We start from the raw sequence: 21190 nt of genomic DNA on the forward strand, positions 1-21190 counted from the left end.
GTAAGATTTGTAGTGGACATCTATGCCCTGGAGTATATATGGAAGTCAAAAGAAAACTAACTTCTCTCCATTCTGCATGTGCCTCCCTAGAACCAAACACAGTTCCAAAAGCCTGGCATAAATACTTTTATTCACTAAACCATTTTCCTGGAACTTTTCTTTAGTTTACAACTATTTAACCAACTTTAAATGTGGACACAACTCAATGCTAATAAATATATTTAAGACGTGACCATTATCTAATTAAATAATAATAATATCCTCTGCAATTAAAAAATATTGAACTAATTCCAGCTTCAGTTAATGAATTTGAGAAGAAATTTTAGTATGCCTCTGTAAGTACAATTGACCCAATGGTACAAGGGGGTTATAAATTAAGATTTCTAGAGATTTACAAAGTTGTTGTTCATGCAAGTAACAGTAAAATATATAAATTGATTTTGGATTCAGGCTACCACATGCACAAGCATCAATGTATGATCACAAGCAAGTAAACATACATATAAATACCCATGCACAATGTAGGTGTGTAAAAAAGAATAAAAATGTTTTTATATGGGCTCTATATCTTCCTAAAACATTATCTCCCAAATAGACAACAAGAACCATTTTGTACATCTAGTTAAACTCTGATATGTGAGATACTTTCTATAGGCAGTTATGAAGTCTTAAAAAACTACTAAACATTATAATACTTAAACACAAAATCACATCCACTCTTCCATATCTCATACTTCACATAGTTTACTGTTATTCTGAGATTCATGATCTGAAATTGACAGCACATTGTTTAAATACAAGAGTAAATTATAGAATTATTTTTCCTATCATATAGTTCTTATTCTGTGTTTGCTTTTACAAACTGAACAGTAATCTGTGTAATTGGTTTGAAACAGATGTTTTTGAGGTAAGTAGCTCAGCTTACAATAATTTAAAAAAAATCATTATGATTAGGCATGGTGTATACTTGTTACACTGCCATACAGTGGTAAGGGACATTGAGCATATACAGAACGCAGCAGCATTTGACTAAACCGATCCTTTGTATCTAGGTCCACTTCCAAATAAAATCAAGGATAATGACATTAATCCATTTCCAAAGCCGAATCTTTGTGACATATTCCTTGTTAATTTTTCTGCTACTATATACAATTAAAGTAGCAATGACAGTTCAAAGTAGATTTACAGAAAATGACAGATCATAATAGATTCTTGGGAAATTATCAGAAGAGATTTTGTTAAATTAAGCAGTACTCAGACTTTCTAAAGTTATTTAATGCATGTTAATTAAAATGTAGGTGGCAGACTCTAAGTTTGGATTTTTCTATAATGATATTTCATAGCATGATTTTTGGAGAAAATCATAGTGATTTCATTAAAAGACATAATGACATATATGTGAAAAATGAATCATGGAAAATGGCTGTATTTAATATATACATATACATGATTCATGATATTTAAGATTAAAATATATTCTTATTTGCTTGTATAAAATTATATGTTAATAGTTTACATGTTTAATGGGTACACATCCATATAAGTTGACGATACATTGTTGGAATTTAATATTTGGTTGATAAACATAAGATAAAATGCTATTTGCTTGCAGGTAAATGCCTTATTTTAACACAAAAGTTATCATAATCATACTCTGTACTAAAATTGATTGGACTTATATATGACAACATATTTTAATTTAAATCAATAAGTTTAGTACTGCAATACAACTCAGATATTAATATTCTAATTATAAAGTATGTTTTAAAGACCACCTGTCTTTATCATAGTAAGAATCATTTATGCCTAGGTGAACATTTGTTCTGTTAATTTGTGTGTGTACATGGGTATGTATGGTGTATCATGATATCATCCTAAAAGTCTGATTTATAGTTATCACAGTAATTTTTGACAAATAATTGAAAAAAAATTGAAAATAGAATGAAAGTTTATTTTGTTTCTCAGCAAAAGTTCAGTTTCTAATTAAAAACGTCCATAACATTAACATATTCTGTAAACAAAAGAATGACAATGGAAGCCCAAGAATTTTATTTTCTTCAACAATAGTAAAATAAAACAATAAAGATTTCCATCAGTTTACATGTAGAAATAAAAATTAAACCTTTAAATTTGGGTATATAAATTATCCTAATAAATTTAGCATAAAATCTGACATACCTAGTTGTATGTAGATCTTCCTAATTACCTAGGAGGAGATTGTCTCCATAATGAACACAAACATCGTGAATCCACAAATTATGATACTGATGCCATTTAAGTATACGTGTCTCTGTAACATGCCTATGTGTTAATTTCTGCTGATGAGTTTTTTTTTTTTTTCCCTCTGATTTCATTGCAATGAATTCCTATAGTCAAGCACCTGGAAGTAATTACCTGAAACACTTACTATATGCATAGGTATGGCTCAGGAGACCAAAAATATTCTTTATCTCATGTAAAATTCAATAGCTTGTCTACCACGAAACACTTTTGAGTTAAATGAAAATCATCGTACTCAAATTTTAGCATCTCACTATGTAACATTCTATAAAATTCAATATGACTTTCTCTCTCTCTTTTTCTTATAAATGTTTTTACTTTCTTTTTGTTTTTTTTTTCTACATGACAAAGATCAATTGTGAGATGTTTCAAACCTTTGGAGAATGGAAATAAAGGATACCATTTTAGACTATGGAATTCTATTTTATGCCGTGGGTGTCAAAAAAAAACAGAAGAAAACTGACAAGTTTTTTTTCTTATTTTTTTGTCCAGATATAAGTTCTATAAAAGTGAGTTTTTGATCTTGCAATATTTTATAGTAAAATAAGATAAAACACATAAGCAAGAAAAACTCAAGCACATTTCAAAATTCTTAATAAATTATTCATTCTTTAATTTAAAATAATGTATTGTAACTTGTTTATGGTGTGGACTTGCACATCAGCATGTGTGTGTGTGAGTACACACACGTGTGTGTATGTGTTTTCTGTATGTGAACAATGACATAAGTGTGATTTGGATATGTGTGGAAATGGTAAGACAACTTTTGGAAGTCAGTTCTGATTCCATTGTGGGTTTCAGAAATTGAACTCGGATTCCCAAACTTGTGCACTTAGCCTTTACTCACTACTCCATTTTTCTGGCTTTATTCAGTAATTCAAACAGCTTGTATGATGATCATTTTTCCCATCACTGTATCTATTGTGATGCTTATTAAAATCACCAAATAGACTTGTCTTTCGGGGTGTATTTCTGTTTCTGTCAGTCATTATCCCCCATCACACGTGCACATCCTATAGTTCCAGATTTTACTAATGCTACGGAATCATAATTACTAGATATAGTATTAGATGAACTGAAGCTTAAATCATTCTCTGGATTTATTAGGTCCAAGACAAATTGTAATATATCAAAATATTTTATTGAGAAATATTTTACATCATGAGATAGTTCTAAAATTTTGGTAAATATCAGAAAATGGCACAAATAGTTGTAAATAGCTAATATCAAATAGCATTATTTTCCTTTGTTCAGTAATTTACACATATCATCTCATAAATATTTTTATAGTGAACATCAAATATTTGACAAATATATCAAGATTTTTGCAAATAATTGTAAATTCAGTGTATTTTTGAAACCCTCTATATTTTTCTCAAACTCTGAATCAAACATTATGATAATACTTTATATAGATTTACCCATACTGGGTCATTTAGTGTTACAGTTACTGCAAGATGCAATTTTATTAATTTCAAGAATGTTTCTAGGTACCTTGAGCTCAATAGATCTACAATGATTCCTTTTCAGACATTAGAGCAATAAACAAGATTGAGCATGCGCACGATGGAATGAGACCTTTAAAGTTACAATGCAAAGAAACACCTGCTCTTCATAGCTTGATCATTGCCTGTATTGTTACTCTGAGGGAACTCTGATGACCACAGATTGCAAAGATAATCTTAAATTCTTGATTAGCAGTTTGGCCATCCCCATGCCTTCACTAGTAATGCACATAGGAAGCATTGTTCCCTCTCAAATTCTCCATAGATGGAACTAGTTCAGGAATTTGTGTCCCTGGCTTTTCTAAGCAAAAGCAACTGTGATGATAGATTCTTTAGCTAGTAGGAGCTTAAATATGAGATATTCTGAAAGATCCTTAGATTCTATTCAAAATCCAGCCCACACTTAATTGTATGGGAGCATGCTTACTTCTTTTTCCAATCAAATCAAAATTATTCATCTGTATATTTTAACACAGGTTGAAAATCTGATATAGCCTCTTCGCTCTCATATTTGAATATTGTTTTTCAGAAAAGACATGCTAATGTTTTGAGAATGCCTCATCAACAAAAGAAGGAATGTGTTCCTCTCACACCTGTTTTCTCATTATGGAAACATTCATTCAGATTTTAGAAATCACTTAATTGTTTTTAAACAGTGTGTATACAGCAGATAGCAAACTTTGTTTGAAATGACTGTATCCCAGACTGACATGGATTATATACACTGATTAGGTAAAGCAGTGAAAATCTTTTTCAGTTCTATAACAAAATTGAAGCAAACTTAGAGACCCATAAGCAAAATAAGTTTGTTTTTCACATTTCTGGATCCTCAAAAGTTCAAGATAAATTTTCATGTTATACAATGTTATACATTTAGAGTATAGCTGCATAACGCTTTTCAGCATGACTTCAAAGAATAAGATATATTTCTGCCAATTTATAGTTCTTTAAAGTCCTTGTCCAACAAAATTCAACAGCTCACATAATAAAAGATAGTCTGACAATTGTTGGATCAAGATAATGCTTTATTATTTTGTTTTTTGTGATATTATGGTTATGATAAACTTATCCAAAGCTGAATATGGTCAACCATGCCTGGAATTCTAGCTTCTAGGACGCTGAATCTAGAGAATTGCTGTGAATTTGATTTAGTAAATTTTGTTTTGATTTGTAGTAATTTTCATGCCAACATGGACTATATTGAAATAATTTATCTAAAATATATAAACATAGTTTATAAATATATAGAAATTTGTTTTTGTTTATTTAACAAATGTATTTAAATTTAGTAACTATATGTATTTATTAAATTTATAAGACAATGGTAATTACCATGTTGCTTATTCCTATGTTATGTGTCTTACCTAAAGTTTCTAGAGTTGAGAAAATATTATTCACACATTTGTTTAGTGGGAGATAATGAGTGACCTAAATGCTTCTCTAAATTAAATTTCTTTTCAAAGGACAGTATCTACTAAAATAAAACAATGAAAGAAATGCATTCAAGTGGGAAAAAAGCAAAACAAAAAATTAGGCAGTACCCGTTGGCCACCTCTTTAATATCAAAACAAAAAAGTACATATCATTAAAATTTGTATACATTGCTTGTGATTAATATTACTTTAGTTAGTGATCAACAGAGTAGATATAGAAACCATGAATTCTAGCCATTAAATAATTGCCTAAAGGAATATATTAGTAATTTGTCAAAACTGGCATCTTTGGTAAATAGAAAATAATATGTTTCTCTCTCTCTCTGAAACTGATAACTCATTTTTCTCTGATTACTATTGTTTTATATACACATATGTGCAAATATATAAATATGTAAATACAGCCTAAAGAGTCTGCTTTTGTAGTTTCTGTGTATATTATTTCAGGATTGATCACTTTGTATTGAAAGAACAACAGAGGTATCTTCCCTGAGGAAACCTAAGTCTTTCTCTCCCAGGAGGAATGAGTTACCTGAGATTCTTCGTCTAAGTCTGAGAAGCAAAGCATTTTCTTCCTTGCGCATTAACACATCTATAGATTTGACAGTCTTTCCATCTTGTTTATGCAGCCATTTCTAGAAGAGATGTTTTCACAGCAGATTTTCTGCTTTTCTAATTCTTATTATTTTCTACACTTTCTTTTAGGTTCTTCCATGAAGCATAGACTTGGGAGTTATGAAGTAGTTCTACCCATTTAAAATTTGCCTTATTTTATCTTGTTTTGGTTGTCCTCTCTTGGAGGACAGCTTCTCTCTAAACGGAAATAGAATGGGAAAGGATCTGAATGATGGGGAGTCTGGAGCAGAGGGGAGCTGGGCAGGGTGGAGGGAGAGGAAACTGTGGTCAGGATGTATTAAACGAGAGAATAATCTACTTTCAATTAAAAATAAATAAAATTGTCCATTTTACAATTGTTCCACAAATTGATTTTATGCAAGTTTTGTTTTATGTGTGCAGTATGTTCATCAATAGAAATTTAATCTCTGAAAGACAACTTCTCACTTTTCTCTCCCCATCTCCCATTTCCCCCATCCCACCCCACCCCCCAGTTCCCAAATTTTTGCTCAGCAATCTTGACTACTTCCAATATCCAGGGGGATAACTATATGGTTTTTCTTGGGGTTCACCTTCTTATTTAGCTTCTCTAGGATGGCGAATTATAGGCTCACTGTCCTATATTTATGGCTAAAAACCAAATATGAGTGCGCACATTCCATGTTCATCTTTTTGGGTCTGGCTTACCTCACTCAGGATAATGTTTTCTATTTCCATCCATTTGCATGCAAAACTCAAGAAGTCATTTTTTTTTTTTACCACTGAGTAGTACTCTAATGTGTATATATTCCACACTTTCTTTATCCATTCTTCCGTGGAAGGGCATCTAGGTTGTTTCCAGGTTCTGGCTATTACAAGTAATGCTGCTATGAACATAGTTGAACAAATACTTTTGTAGTATGATAGGACATCTCTTGGGTATATTCCCAAGAGTGGTATTGCCAATGTTTTTTTTTTTTTAACATTGATCTATTTTCATGTGTCTTGTAATCAAGAAAGTTCTCTCTTACCATTTCTTTCAGGACAAGTTTAATTCTGAAAGACTAAGGCAGCTATTTTTAAATCTGAGAACATCTTAATTCTCCACCCATTTGTGAGGAAAATTTACAAGTTTGAGATTTTTATGTGACACTCTTGAGTATTTGCACAATATATCTTTTACATTTTATGAATTAGAAAATTAGCCACTGATAAAAAAATTTTAAATGGTGAAAAATGTACAAAGTAGTAATTGGGTAATGAGAGTTTTATCTTCATAAATTAAACAGTATCTTACCACTGTTATACTGTTATAACAATAATTTGTACTATTTATTTTACTGAGGCATAATTAATAAAACCCCAGAGACAGATATTGGAATTTAACCTGAAGACCAGAAAAGCAAAGCAGCCAACCACTTGCTCTTACCATGACCTTAGTCAAACATGGTGGTCGTGACTCGAGGAAACCTCAGAAGGAGGCTGAAACTGATAGCTGTCTCCTCCCATCTTATAACCCACTCTAGAGCTTGAATAAAGAGCATGCACCACTGCGGCATGATTTCTATACACACTAGTGTGGTTACTTGGATTAAAGGTGTGTATACCATTACTGACTGTCTTGTCTGTAAGGCTGGCCAGTGTAGCTGTTTTACTTTTCTGATCTTCAGGCAAGTTTTATTTATTGAAATACAAATGAAAAGCCACTTCCTCTTATCATTACTATTTAGATGCATATTTGTTTTCTTATGAGCGGCAGAAAGGGTATGGGTCCAGATAGGAATAGAGGTGGGGAGAAAATGGGAGGAGTAAGAGAAGTGGAAATCGCAATCAGAATTCGATGTATAGAAAAAATGTTTTAACAAAAGAAAAAATGAAAAGAATAATTTATAGTTATGTATAAATAAACTTAATCCTTTTACTCAAAATGTTATGCTTTCTTATCTTTTTCAATTTCTACCACAAGACAACAAATTAGCAATTATCTTGCTAAATGTGGCCCCATATTCTTTGAGCTCATCATCTTTAGATTTCTAAAAACTGAATGCCTAATCTTTAAAAATTATGTCTTATTTGTTTTGTTACATATGTATAAAACAAAGGAATGATCATTATATAAATTGCGTAGATTAGAACAAGTAACTTTGAGTATTTGGGTCAGAGTCATAAAGCAAGAGGATTAGAATACGAGGGAGCAATAAAGTTCTGCCTATCAAGATCAAACTTTGTCAGACAAGAAGCTGTGCTTATTCTCTATATTCGCTTCTATTTCAGGATTCATCTTTGAATGAATGTTGGTTTATTCAATGCTGACATTTGCTCTTAAATCCTATGTATATATGTTTCTGGCCTTCAAATTTGGAATTTAAATCTCCTTTCTAAAATACAAGTGGGATGGTTGGTTGATATGAATTTATATTAACAGTTAGTGCTTAGTAAAAATAGAGGATTTGGAGGAAATGCCATAGCCATGTACAAACTCACATCCATGAGGATTTTCTTTGTGCATAATGAAGTCTGTGAATTCAAAGTCAGTGTCTCCATTTAGCATTTTCTTTGGCACATTTCCGGTATGTGTCATGCCTTCTCAAAGCTATCAGTTTGTGCTTCTGGACTGAGTCAACTACTTTTGAATGTTTTCGTCCACATTTGTGTGTGGACTCTGCCCTCTCTACATGATTACTTTAAATAACATTGTCCCTGGGTTGCCAATAATTAGGCATTATTTCACAGTCGTCTTGAATCTCAGAGTTTACCTCTTAGTTTCTGCTTTCTAATTCTTATGTAGCGGTTGCTTCTCTGGATAAAGAACTTTTTTTGTCCCTTATATATGGTTTCATTTGAACCATATACATACTAACTTACTTGAAAGATGCACTCATGTGAGTTCCATCAGCAACCTGTTAAAAAGTGTATCTATGTTATTCTCAGCAACTTTCTGTTGGAAAGGGTTTGCCAAATATTCCATGTAACCTGAAACTTTGTATTTAATTAAATTACATCACTTAATAGAAAAAAAATCATTTGCATAGATGAGACTGCTGTTTTTCCATATGCTTCAGAATTAAGCACAGCCTGAACCATTTGATATATAGCTTTTTAAGAAATTTTATCTAAAGATAGAATTTAAAAGCTGTGTACACTCAGCAGCTTTCCAATACCGGCCTTGCAGAAATATTTAGCTGAACAAAATCACAGATGAGGTAACAGTCACAGGAATTTTCCTTTGTTTCAACTATTAGTTGCTAAAGATTTCATAGAAAAATACACGCTGACAAATAATAGGGAGATGTAATGCACAGAAAAAATACAAAGAATGTTATAAATATTATAATACTTTTACTAATAATAAAGTATTCAAAGTTGACCCTTTGTGTGTTTGTGTGTGAGTAGTTGATGAGAAAGACATCACACATTGACTGAAAATTTTTTTTTTGTTATCTGATTTATTGACAACCATTGGAAAAATCAGTGGCTTTTGTGGTTGCAATTCATTTTAATCATACTAACCCTCTGAACTTCACTTGATTCATTAATCCAGCCCTGCTTCCCAGTACTGTTCCATTTGAGGCTGGCTTCAACTGCCTCCGAGGCATATGATAAACTCAATTCCAATTGAAATCTGCGCTGTGGAACACTATATTTTTTGTGACACAGAAACATACATCATATCATAAATGTAGGCTCTTTAAAGAAAATACATTTACAATAAAAATTGAAAAATAACAGGAATTACACAATGAAAGTTTTCTCATAAATTTGTTAAGAAAATTAGAATTTTAGCATATATTTCTTTAATTTCTACATTGAATATTACCATACATATTTTGAGAAAATAAAGTATAATATTAAATGAAGCTAAAAATATTTTCTGTGAAATTATACTAAATGATTAACATTTTAGCATTTTTGAGATTATAATTGCATTGTTTCTTGCCATTTCTTTTTTAAAACCCATGTTTACTGTCTTTTACTATTTCAAATTAATGACCTTGCTTTCTTTATTACATCAAGATGGATATAGACATATGCATCTGTGCTGTTATATATGTAAATACAACATTCTCAATATGTATAAAATACTTGTATATATACTTATATATTCACATTCATAGCTGACCATCTGATACTGGATAGCTACTTTGCAGAATCTTCCCTCACGATGATTAATTTTTCTCTCAGCATTCTGTCATTGCCTATAGATCATTGTCTAGGGATGAGATCTTCTGATCTTTTCCTCCTTTACATCCTCATGTCTATTGTGTCGTCCTTTGTCTGGAAACAAATTTGGGTATTCAGCATAAGAAGTATCTGTTTTAAATAACTGATCCAACTCTTCAGTAGGGGAACTTCATATTTCTAACAATATCAAAAATTTCAATTACTTATAAATTTAATATTTTCATTATTATTATCAATTCATATGTTAATTATAGATCTTATTTTAGATGACTATTGGATTCAGAAAGGATGGCAATTAAAAAGGTAATGAGAAGTCAATCAATGTCATAACTTTTCACTATACAGAGAGGTAGTAGGATATGTTGTCTCCTTCTACTGTAGTCCTTCATTAACTTGTTTGGTTATTATATTTGAAAAACTGTTCACAATTCAATGAAGTGTTATTTTGTTGTCTAAAGTATCCATTCAAAATATGGCCCCTGGAGAGACAGAAAAGAACCATAATATATTCTGTCCTTTATTTACATTCCAATGAAGCAGAATTAATTGAGACACATTACCAGTGAGGAATTTCTAAGAGTTAATATACAATCTTGAAGTTAGCTTTGGGTTTGTTTTAATAATAATTTTGTACTATATAAGCTGTTTATGAAGGAAAATAAGTTTTATAAGATAGAATAAGTTCAAATAGTGCAATATGTTTATACTGTGGTTTGTAATGGTGACTAGATGTTTTAGAATGATTTAATAACTTTCATATAATACAATGACTAATTTCTATTTAATTTCCAGCATTTTCTTTTATGTTGTATTCTTACAGAAGCAAATTTAAGATTATAAGATGCCAAGAAATTTAGATAAATGATAAAAGAAAGGAAGTAGGTGAATGCTGTCATCTAAACAGATTGACACATGTGTGCAAGTTCTGCTGTCTCAATTCAGAGTTCCCACATTATCTATTAAATTCCACTGAAACCTGAAGAAGCATGAAGTTTGGGACAGAGATATTACTTTTAATGGAAACAAGGGTGACTTCAATGAAATAGAACTCACTTTCATATCTCCGACATCTCATCTGAAGCTGCCTCAATAATAAAAATAAGAATTCCTATATAATAACTTTTAGATGACTCAATTAAATGGGATGATAATTGGTACCTTTTAAGATGCAATTACAGTTTCTAATTTTTGTAACAAAAAGACTTTTTCCCATTTGTAAATTTGTCCAAAGTGTTTTATATCCATAAGTCATCATAGATACCACTTAAATTAACAAGAACACCCAGGAAAATAATTCACTGCCAAAAATAACAGTGGCCTAACACCTACTCCAGAATTCATAAATATTGCACCACAAAATGTTCTTTTATTACAAACACCTTTAAAAATCCAAGTCATTGTTAGAATTGTTCTTGTACCCAAAACTTTCAGGTAAAGTTTTTCATAATTAAGTATTCATATTTTTGCTCTTCTTTTTACACATTTTAGTTAAGAAATATAAAAGGTCCCAATTTTAGCAACAATTTTAAAACAGTATATTTCATTTAGACAAAAATTTTTATTTGAAGATTTTTTTTTCTTCTCTTTTTCTTTCTTATCGGCATTCCATTTTTAATTAACTTGATATGGTACTAAAAACATGTTAAGCCTTGTTTAGAATCCTTTTGAACTAGGCAACTGTTACTCACCTGATCTAAAACTCTATTTGATTTTCTCATGTTCTTCTACAATCTTCATACTGTTTTTGCCACATTGAAATATATGGGCACAGTGTTCAGAAAGAGTGCTGCAGCTTAGCATCCCATTAACACAATATTTACTTTATAACCCTTGTTTACACCAATAGTCCTAAAAACACAAGAATGAATACAAAGAGGAAAAGTGAACCCAACAATATATCCAGATTATTTCAATAGTGAAGAAAACAGAACATATTTGTATAATGATTATAATTGGTGAACTCATTGAAGATATTCTGTGAGCCTGTACTTTGTGTTTTTGATGCTTGGGAAAGTTAGTGAGCTATGACTGCATCATGTGAAGAAAACAGAGAAAGTTTCACCAACATGGCACCACGCAGACATAGGACACAGCTCTTAGAAGTAACATAATGTACAGTTATAGTTTTGTAGAGGAAGAGATACTCTAGCATTTTCATTAGGAATTTGTAGATCAACTTTGTTCAACAATTACTCCTGGCATAAAAAAATGTCAATAAAATAGTGGTGTCTCCATTTATAAAAGCCTGTATATATTAAACAAGGTTTGTTATATTAGCTAAACGAATATGATAAATTGTAGTAACTTACAATTTATCTTACACGTAAGGGGAAATAATGCAAAGGCCCCTCTTGCTGTTTTTTCTCTGATGTGCTATATCTGAACATTTTCTTACACCTCTAAAAAACAACTCAGTATTTCATGTAGAAAACAAAGAAGTCCTTGATAATAAACTTCAATTTTGTGATTTCTTATCCATTTTACTTTTATTGTATTGATTTGTTGATTTGGTACCAAAGACTCATTTCATGCCTCAGTTATCCCTATCTTTAAAACTTTTGTACATAATTTACCCCTAATATTTTATTTTATGTATTTGAAATTAATGAGCCCAAATATTACAAAATCTAAAACACTAACTAAACAGTCTGTGCTATATTTAGGCTCAGTGATTTATTATGCTTCTGTATCACACATTTCTATGGGCACACAAAATTCACAATGTGTGGATTTCTTTTTCTTCTCACCATATAATTTGATTTATATCAAATATTTATTATTAAAAGGTAAACAGGCAAAGATAGAAAAAAATATATATCTGAGAAATTAGTCGTAAAGGCATCCTAGAGAACTGACAAATTTGATAGACCCTAACTAACCAATCCTGCTAATTTAAATATATTAATTTAAATCCTGTTAATTTAAAACAAGAATGAAGTGTGCATTTACATCTACTATAAGAAAAAAGATTATTACTCAAATAATGTGAACAAACTCTTGTATATTAAAATACATTTTATAATATATAATTATGTCTAGTAGCATATAATGTGAAATATTTTTGCATTATATTTAAATGTATTTTTAATGTATCTCCCCTCATAGTTTGTAAAGGATATAAAACCTTAAGAGGAAATAGGAGGTACTTCATGTAATGTAACCAACTTTGGTTATTCCCTTTATTCAAGGTTTTTTCTTTCAGCCTACCTAGGATGTTTACTTAACAGATACTTCTGACCTTTATTTTCCTTTTTAACACAACTGATATTTGAAACAAAATACCATATTCCATTATAGATTTGATTAAATTTAGTAACGTTCAGATTGCCAACTTTTCCTAACGTTTTTGAAGATAAACTTGAGAATGCCTTTTTGATGATAGAGGTGAAAGTATTCACTTAAGTTATTGGTAGAATAAGGACCTACGGTAGAAGGATCTAGGTAGTACAAACATTGAGATCAACAGTTTCTAAATGGGACTTCGTGAATATAATAATTATCTATACCATGATAATTCTCACCAATACTACAGTAAAGATGTTGTCTACAAAATGAGAAAATTTTACAGCCTTATATTGGGAAGAATATCTAGAATATATGAGGAAGTCAAATAATAAAAACGCCAAACAAGCAAACAATCCACAAACACAGTCACAAAACCATTGGCCTACAACCTGTTCTGCATGCAAAATACACTAGAGTAATGGTGGCACTGATTTTATGAGAGTGTCCAACAAATTTCTCATTTCACCATAGACCCATTTAACAAGAAGGAACTTGTACCTGATACTGATAGAGTAACCAAGAATCAGAGATTAGATTGATCAGAATCGTAGGGTCAGACCAAATGAAAACTGCTTTAAAACATCAATAGAATTATTCACAATTATATTCTGCTATACTAACAGATCAAGGCAGGGCATTATACAGGTATCATCAGAGAGGTTTATCTGGCAGCAGATGCAGAGACCAGCAGGCAGAAATTATCTGAGAGATAGTATAAATTTGAGGCCTTCATTAAATCTCTCCCTGTCCTCTTCCCCCAGAGCTCAGGGAATCCCCCAGAAAAGAAGAAATAAATATTCTAAAAATCAGAGGGGGTGGATAACATCAGGAGAAGAAGGCCATCTGAATCAACTAAGCAAGGAAAATTTAAGCTCATAGAGAGTGAAGCAGCATGCACAAGGCCTATGTAGGTCTGTACTAGTGCCTCTGTCTATATGTTATAGCTATTAGCTCAGTAATTGGATTCCTGACTTTGAGAATAAATGAGTCTTTGACTCTTGTGCCTACTCTTGGGAATCTTTTCCTCCTGTTGGGTTGCTTCATCTAAATTATATATGAAAGTTTTTACCTTGTCTTATTTTTACAAATTTATTATTACCTCTTAGAAGACTGTTCTTTCCTAATGAGAGAAAAAAATGCAGTTGATGTGGAAGTCAGTGGAGTTGAGGAAGAACTGTGAAGAGTAGAGAAAGTGAAAACTATAATCAGGATATACTGTATAAGAAAAGAAAATATTTTCAATAAAAATCTGTTTGACAGCCACAAAAAACAAGGAATAAAAAATGGAATACCAAGCTAAAAATAGTCTTTAGAAGAGGAACTACTACAAAATGCTTAAAGGTGTTCAAAATCCTTAGCCACAAAAACATGAAATTTATAATTTATTTGAGATTTTTGTTTTATTCTCATCAAAATAGCTACTGTAAAAAATGAAAAAAAATACTGTTGGCAGAATGATGAAGATTTGGGGAAAGAAAACTTATTTGGTGCTGTTGGAATACAAACTAGAACAACTTTTGTAGAAATCAATGTGGAAGTTCTTCAAAAACTAAAAAGATATCATATAATGCTGTTATATACCTATGTACATACCCAAAAGTCACCATATTTTCCTCTTGATATAGCTGTTCATCTGTGTTCATTGCTGCTCTTCTCACAATCCCCACGTGGGGGAAGAGCCCTAGATATCCACCAACTGATGAGAGAACAGTGAATATGTGATGTACTTAAACAACAAAATCTTACTCAACTACTACGAAAAATGGAAATACAAAACTCAAAAGCAATTATATAGCATCAGAAACAGTCATTCCGAGCAAGGAAACTCAGACACGGAAAGGGAAGTGGTTTTTAGAAACCCTTTAAATCTTCAAACATATTTGATTCATCTGTAATATGAATATACTTCAGGAAACTAAGGGGCTATGGAGAGGGTTATCAAGGGAGGAGAGATAGAATATACTGAAATAAAGATTTAAAAGAGAATAATGTGGCAGAAGCAGTTAAACTGGGGTGGGTCAGTGGGTGGTAGTGTATAAAATAGTGTGTGGGAAAAGACAAATAACACTAAAGAACATTTTAAAAAACATATAGGAGCCTACATCTGCAGAACGCTTTCCTTCCTATCTATCTATCTATCTATCTATCTATCTATCTATCTATCTATCTATCTATCTATCTATCATTTATCTATCTGTCTATCATCTATTATATCTATCTGGATTCATACAAACACACACACACCACAACATACACACACACACACACACACACACACACACACACACACACAAGTTGACTGCAATTACGTTATAACAGCAGTAAGGATCCTATTAGAAATCAAAACCATACAAGCAATAGCTATGAGGTGTTTTTGTTTTTATAGTTGTTTTATCTTATCGTTTTGTTTTGGGGGTGTTTTATTTTTTGAGTTGTTGGGCAAATTATAGGTTTTATCATTACTTTTGATACCTTCCAAAACTTATTTGAAGAATTATTTGCTGAAGATATCACACAATCCACTAATGGAATATGAAGAAATCCAGCTGGTATGCAGTTAATTACTTTGTCCCTACTATCTAAGTTCTGAGTGCTAGGAGGTACTCTGGAAACTACTAGAAGGTGAAAGTAGTCACCAATCACACACAACTATGAACTGGAAAGCTACCGTAATAATTTCCTCGGGAAGACAAACTTTCTGGTGCAATAATGGCGCAAACATCATGGAAACAATCAACCACTTTCCCAGTGGACCTACATCATATTCTACAATATAAAATTCCTACCTTTCACCATTATTGCTTTAAGAAACGAAGGCTACACCGGTCATATGTGATATAGGAGAACCTATTCTATTGTGTTGCTAAAATACCATAGTATTAAACTAAGTCCTAATGATTTAATATTCTACTAATAGATCGATGCATCTTTCAACTGTCATCTGAACAACTTTGCTTTGCAGTAGATAAGTTGTTGACATAGGAACTTTAAACTGGAAAAAGATCAGAGTATGTGAAATTATAAAATGCTATCTATAAAGGTAACATATAAACTATTTTCTAAGTTCTAAAAGAAGACACAAAGTAAGATATTGAGGAAGTCTCTTGTTACAAGGATACAATATATACTTTATGCACCAAGAATTAATTACCCATGTGAACCTGTGGTGGTTGCAATAGTATGCACAAAATTTAAACAAGCCTTAACAAGTACACATCTCAGTGCAGAGAGTGTAGCAGAGCTCAATGCCACAGTGAGGTGTGAAATTATTGACAACAGTTTGCTTCTGGAAGAGGGAGAGCTGGTTTTCTCTAAGAGAGTAAGCAATGGTAAGTCTAGTACACTGCAATGAAAAAACACACATTCTAAAACATGTGAACATCAAAAGTTGGCTTTGAAAGATAATTAATAAAAAAGTACTCAAAGTTGTATGAGTATGAAAGAGGGAAGAGAATCAGGAAAAGGTTAGAGCAGGGTTATTATTATGGTCAAATGCATTGTATGAAACACTTCAAGAACTAATTACAAGAAATTTTAATAAATTTAATGCCAGATATTAGGTCAATAAAAATGATGCAAAATATAGAATTATTAATTAACAGTTTATTATTGGGAAAAATTTCAAGTGAATCAATAACTTAAAATAACCTTAAAATATGCAAGTACTTTGTACCTATTTAGAGATAGGTGGAAGTTAAAGGTCAGTTTATGTGCAGAATTACTAATCATAATACTAATCATAATAATACTAATCATAATACTAATACTAATAATAATACTAATCATAATACTAATCATAATAGACACAAAACATGTTGATATTTAAGATATTTTAAGAAAATAATTTATTATCATAGATAAAATTATATAATTTTAGAAGCAAAGTATTTGTAATGGCAATTGTGTGTGTCATGCTGCTATGTATTCAAATAGTGCTTCTAGGTTAATCTAATGAAACCAAACCACATTTTGAGTAATCTTTGTGGCCCTGTTGACAACAAGCATTAGAAATTAATCATGTAAGGGCTTGAAACATGTAACTTTAATAAGTTTTTGATGCCTCTAAATTATCTTTCAAAGTAATTAAATTGGAAAACTATAGTCTCATAATTAAATATAATAACCAAGTAAATATGAAAATGCTACAAGGCACGGAGGTAAACAGGATGAGTGGTTTTAATACGCTTGTTTTTCTAGTAAAAGGGCATTATGACGTCTTTCAGATATTGTTTACATGCATACTTAAACATGTTTGTAGATGTGCTGTTTTAGGCAGCAACACATCATCCTGTACTAGCTGTCTTCCCCTTTATAATTGAGAAAATAATTGGTATGGCTATTTTATGTTGATACTTATTATTATTACCATTTGTAAACGAAAGCCAATCCTTATTTGAGAGCTACAGAATATGTAAGTGTCATAGCCCATCATATCCCCCTTTTCTTCACCCTTATTCATCTTTTTCTGGCTCTCTCCTTCCTTCATATTTTATTTACTGCCCCCTGTTCTCCTACTTGTAGTTCTGAGTGACACTTACCCTTTTATAGTACCTATCCATTAATGTATTATAATTTGGTGATTCTGACGTTCAAATTAAGGAAAAATGTCAGCATGTTGCATTTTTTTTTATTTTGAACTCCATGATTTTTGGATAAAGGCCATTTTATTCAAGACATCAGAATAAAATCCTTTTATTTAGCAGTGTTAAGCATAAAATAGCATTCCAATCCATTATTGACATTTCATGACAACTAAGAACAAGCTTTCCAGAAAAGCAGAGGAGTTTCTGTATTTGTGATGAACTTTGAACTTTCTCACAGACCTTTGATACACTGCGGCATAGAATTATCAAAAGAACTTTCAAATGCCATCTGCTTTCCATCAAATATCAATATTAATTAATGCACATAGCCCTAACATCTTTAGAATATTATGTTGATTCACTTTACTAACTTTGAGATAGAATCAGACTTTTATTCATTAGTATAACCTCAAGCATTTAAAATATAATTAATATACATACAACCAGACAACTACTGTTTAAATGATAGCATTATGTATTTATACTGAAAAAACAATAGGTTCATAGATAAACTCTATGTGTATAATCTGAACACAGTTATAAAAATTTCAAATTCTCATTCTTATTTTCTAACCTTAGATTTGACTTTAAAATCAAGAAAATATAAAATAATTATCACTAAAAGATAGGTTAAGAATAAAAGTTAAATAGGAAATTCTATTATAGAACAAACAATAAAACATTTTTCTAGTAAGTTGAAATTAAATAACTGATTGATGAAACAGCATTGATATTTATAGAAAGATCAAATTATTTTATTATTCTTCTTCAAAAATTATTAATTTTCATTCCTAAAATGATTTTATCAGGGATTTGAAATTGATAAGAGGAACGCTTAATAATATATATTCTGTTATCATCGAAGTTATGAGTTGTGATAAAATCTAATGAAAAATTTTAACCTGACTTAGAAAAGAGTACAGAAAAAGGCTATAATGCTTTTTTCTGAAAAAAATCTTTTGTGTTTTGCTGTCCCTTTTCTGTTATGCTCATGTTTTGATGATTATACATCTGGCAGTTATGTTCTGTGTTTAATTCAATATGTATTTTATCTTGCAATTAAATAATTTTCAAAGTATAACAGCCACTTAAACATTTTCACTAACAGACACTTATCTAATAGGGCAGTTCACTTAATCTGTGAGACCATATTTAAGGTGCTCATATACAAGGAGGGATATGAAGCTTTCTGGAAATCTTCTATTTCTAAAATAAATTTTTCTAATCCTTAACTTATTATTTTTCTCTAACAAATTTTCTAGTTATATTTGGAAACATTGAAAACTTAGAAAAAATAAAAACAATACCAAAACTTACTAAAATAATTGGAAAATCTAAGCACCCAATTAGTAATATTACCATTAATATTGACAGCACTCATATGTATAAGGAACTAAATCAATTACTACCAACTTGTAGAGAAAGAAATCAAATGAAAACTAGGGACTTATGTATCACAAAATGGTTGTTGTTATGGAATTTTTTCTGAAGTGAAAATTTCTAAATCACATCTACTCCATCACTCTGTTTAGATCTCACCCATTTCTCCATCATAAAACTCCTGCATGTTTTTCTTTCCTGAAGAGAATGTGGCTGACAATGAGGGTGGACTGAGAAGCCTATGATAACGACACTAGGTTTTGATTCTACTGTATGTACTGGCTTTGTGGGAGCCTAGTCTGTCTGTATGCTCACTTTCCTAGACCTGGATGGAGGTGGGGCCTTGGACTTCCCACAAGGCAGGACACCCTGACTTCTCTTAGAACTGGAGAGTGGGGGGGTGTTGTAGGGAAAGGGAGGGAAAAGGGAGGATGGGAGGAGGCAGAAATGCTAAATAAATAAATTTAAAGAAAAAATAATAATATTTTGCAGTTTTTTTAATAGTTGTATTTCTTCTGCTTGAAGTGGTGATATGTGTCTAAGACTAAGACTTACTAACCAGCATTCACTTGCGAATTCCCTCAAACCTATGTCCATCCAATTTTGTCTCTTCTTGAATGACTTATTTGTTTTTCCATTATTTTCATCCATAAGAATTTGGACATAGCTGTGAATTAAAAACAAACAAACAAAAAAAAAAAAACTAAAGCTAAAAAGTACTGCTAAAGACCACAGTGCACCTACCATTCTAACTTTCTTCAGGTCCACAAATCCTGGAAGCTCTAAGAAAAGGTACCCATTCTTATTGTCATGTCTTAGGTTTAATCCTGAAGTCATTACAATTAAGCTACTCTTAATAATAATTTTATTTACCATTCAGCTACCTTAGTAGGAAAATCCCTTCCTCATGGAACTTTGCACATTGAAGTCTATTGTTAAATAGTGCTTGAAAACATTTCATTTAGCATTCTGGACAAACAGTGGATTCCAATTATTCTACCTAAATGTCTTCCACATTTCTGTAGTCATTCCCTAGAGAATATTTTGTCACATATCTAGCTACGGCTGAACAAAAACTGTCAATGACACTTTATCTTTTAATTACTAATTACTCTGATTTTACACATGGTCACATGATCTCAATACAAACTAAGCATATCTTTAGTAGTTAATATTAAAGTTCTACTCATAACTAATAGCTAGTTATTTAAAAATTAAATTTATTCTTTGTGTTTGAGTCTTTTGCCCTTGTGTAAGTTCATACATCAGATATGTATTCATATCTGATTCTAGTATTTATAGATGTCATAAGAGAACATGAGCTCTCCTCTAACTAAACTAAACTTTTCTAAAATGTTTGATTACATTTGTTTTGTACAGATGCAATTTTAATATTACCATACTGTTGTTAATTAACCTTATTTTGCTAATAAAATGAGTGTGTTACTTAGTGAAATGTTAAATTCAAAGCAAATAAGAATTGAGAGAAGATGGAAAGAGAGTAAAATTGTCTTTTACTATTGTTTATAGAGGTACCCAAGTATTACAAAGCAATTGTCTGTAGGTGTCAGAGTTTAAAACCAAGAACTTTGGTTAAATTGTGAAACTGAAGATATGTAATTAATCTGCACAGAGTTAATTTGTAAAGTTGTGGTTTGCTGGTGTGGTTATGTGAGCTGGTAGAAAATGTGTATCATGAGCCATGACATGAAGATTTTCCACACACCCATTCTTTAGAAATTTCAAAATAAGGTTGTTTGATGAATTACTTTGGATTTCTATATCTGGAAGCTCTAAAATTCTGTTGGAAGACTAGCCATTTATATGAAACAGACAAATATTGTTCATCAATACGTTTATTAAAACAATTATATTTTGAAGCAAAATCTCTAAAATCTTCTCTCTCAGATTCTAAACATTAATAATCTAGTATAAGAATATGGAATGA

The sequence above is a fragment of the Microtus pennsylvanicus genome, chromosome 1 (assembly GCF_037038515.1).
Source record: "Microtus pennsylvanicus isolate mMicPen1 chromosome 1, mMicPen1.hap1, whole genome shotgun sequence".
In the NCBI taxonomy this organism is placed as follows: Eukaryota; Metazoa; Chordata; class Mammalia; order Rodentia; family Cricetidae; genus Microtus; species Microtus pennsylvanicus.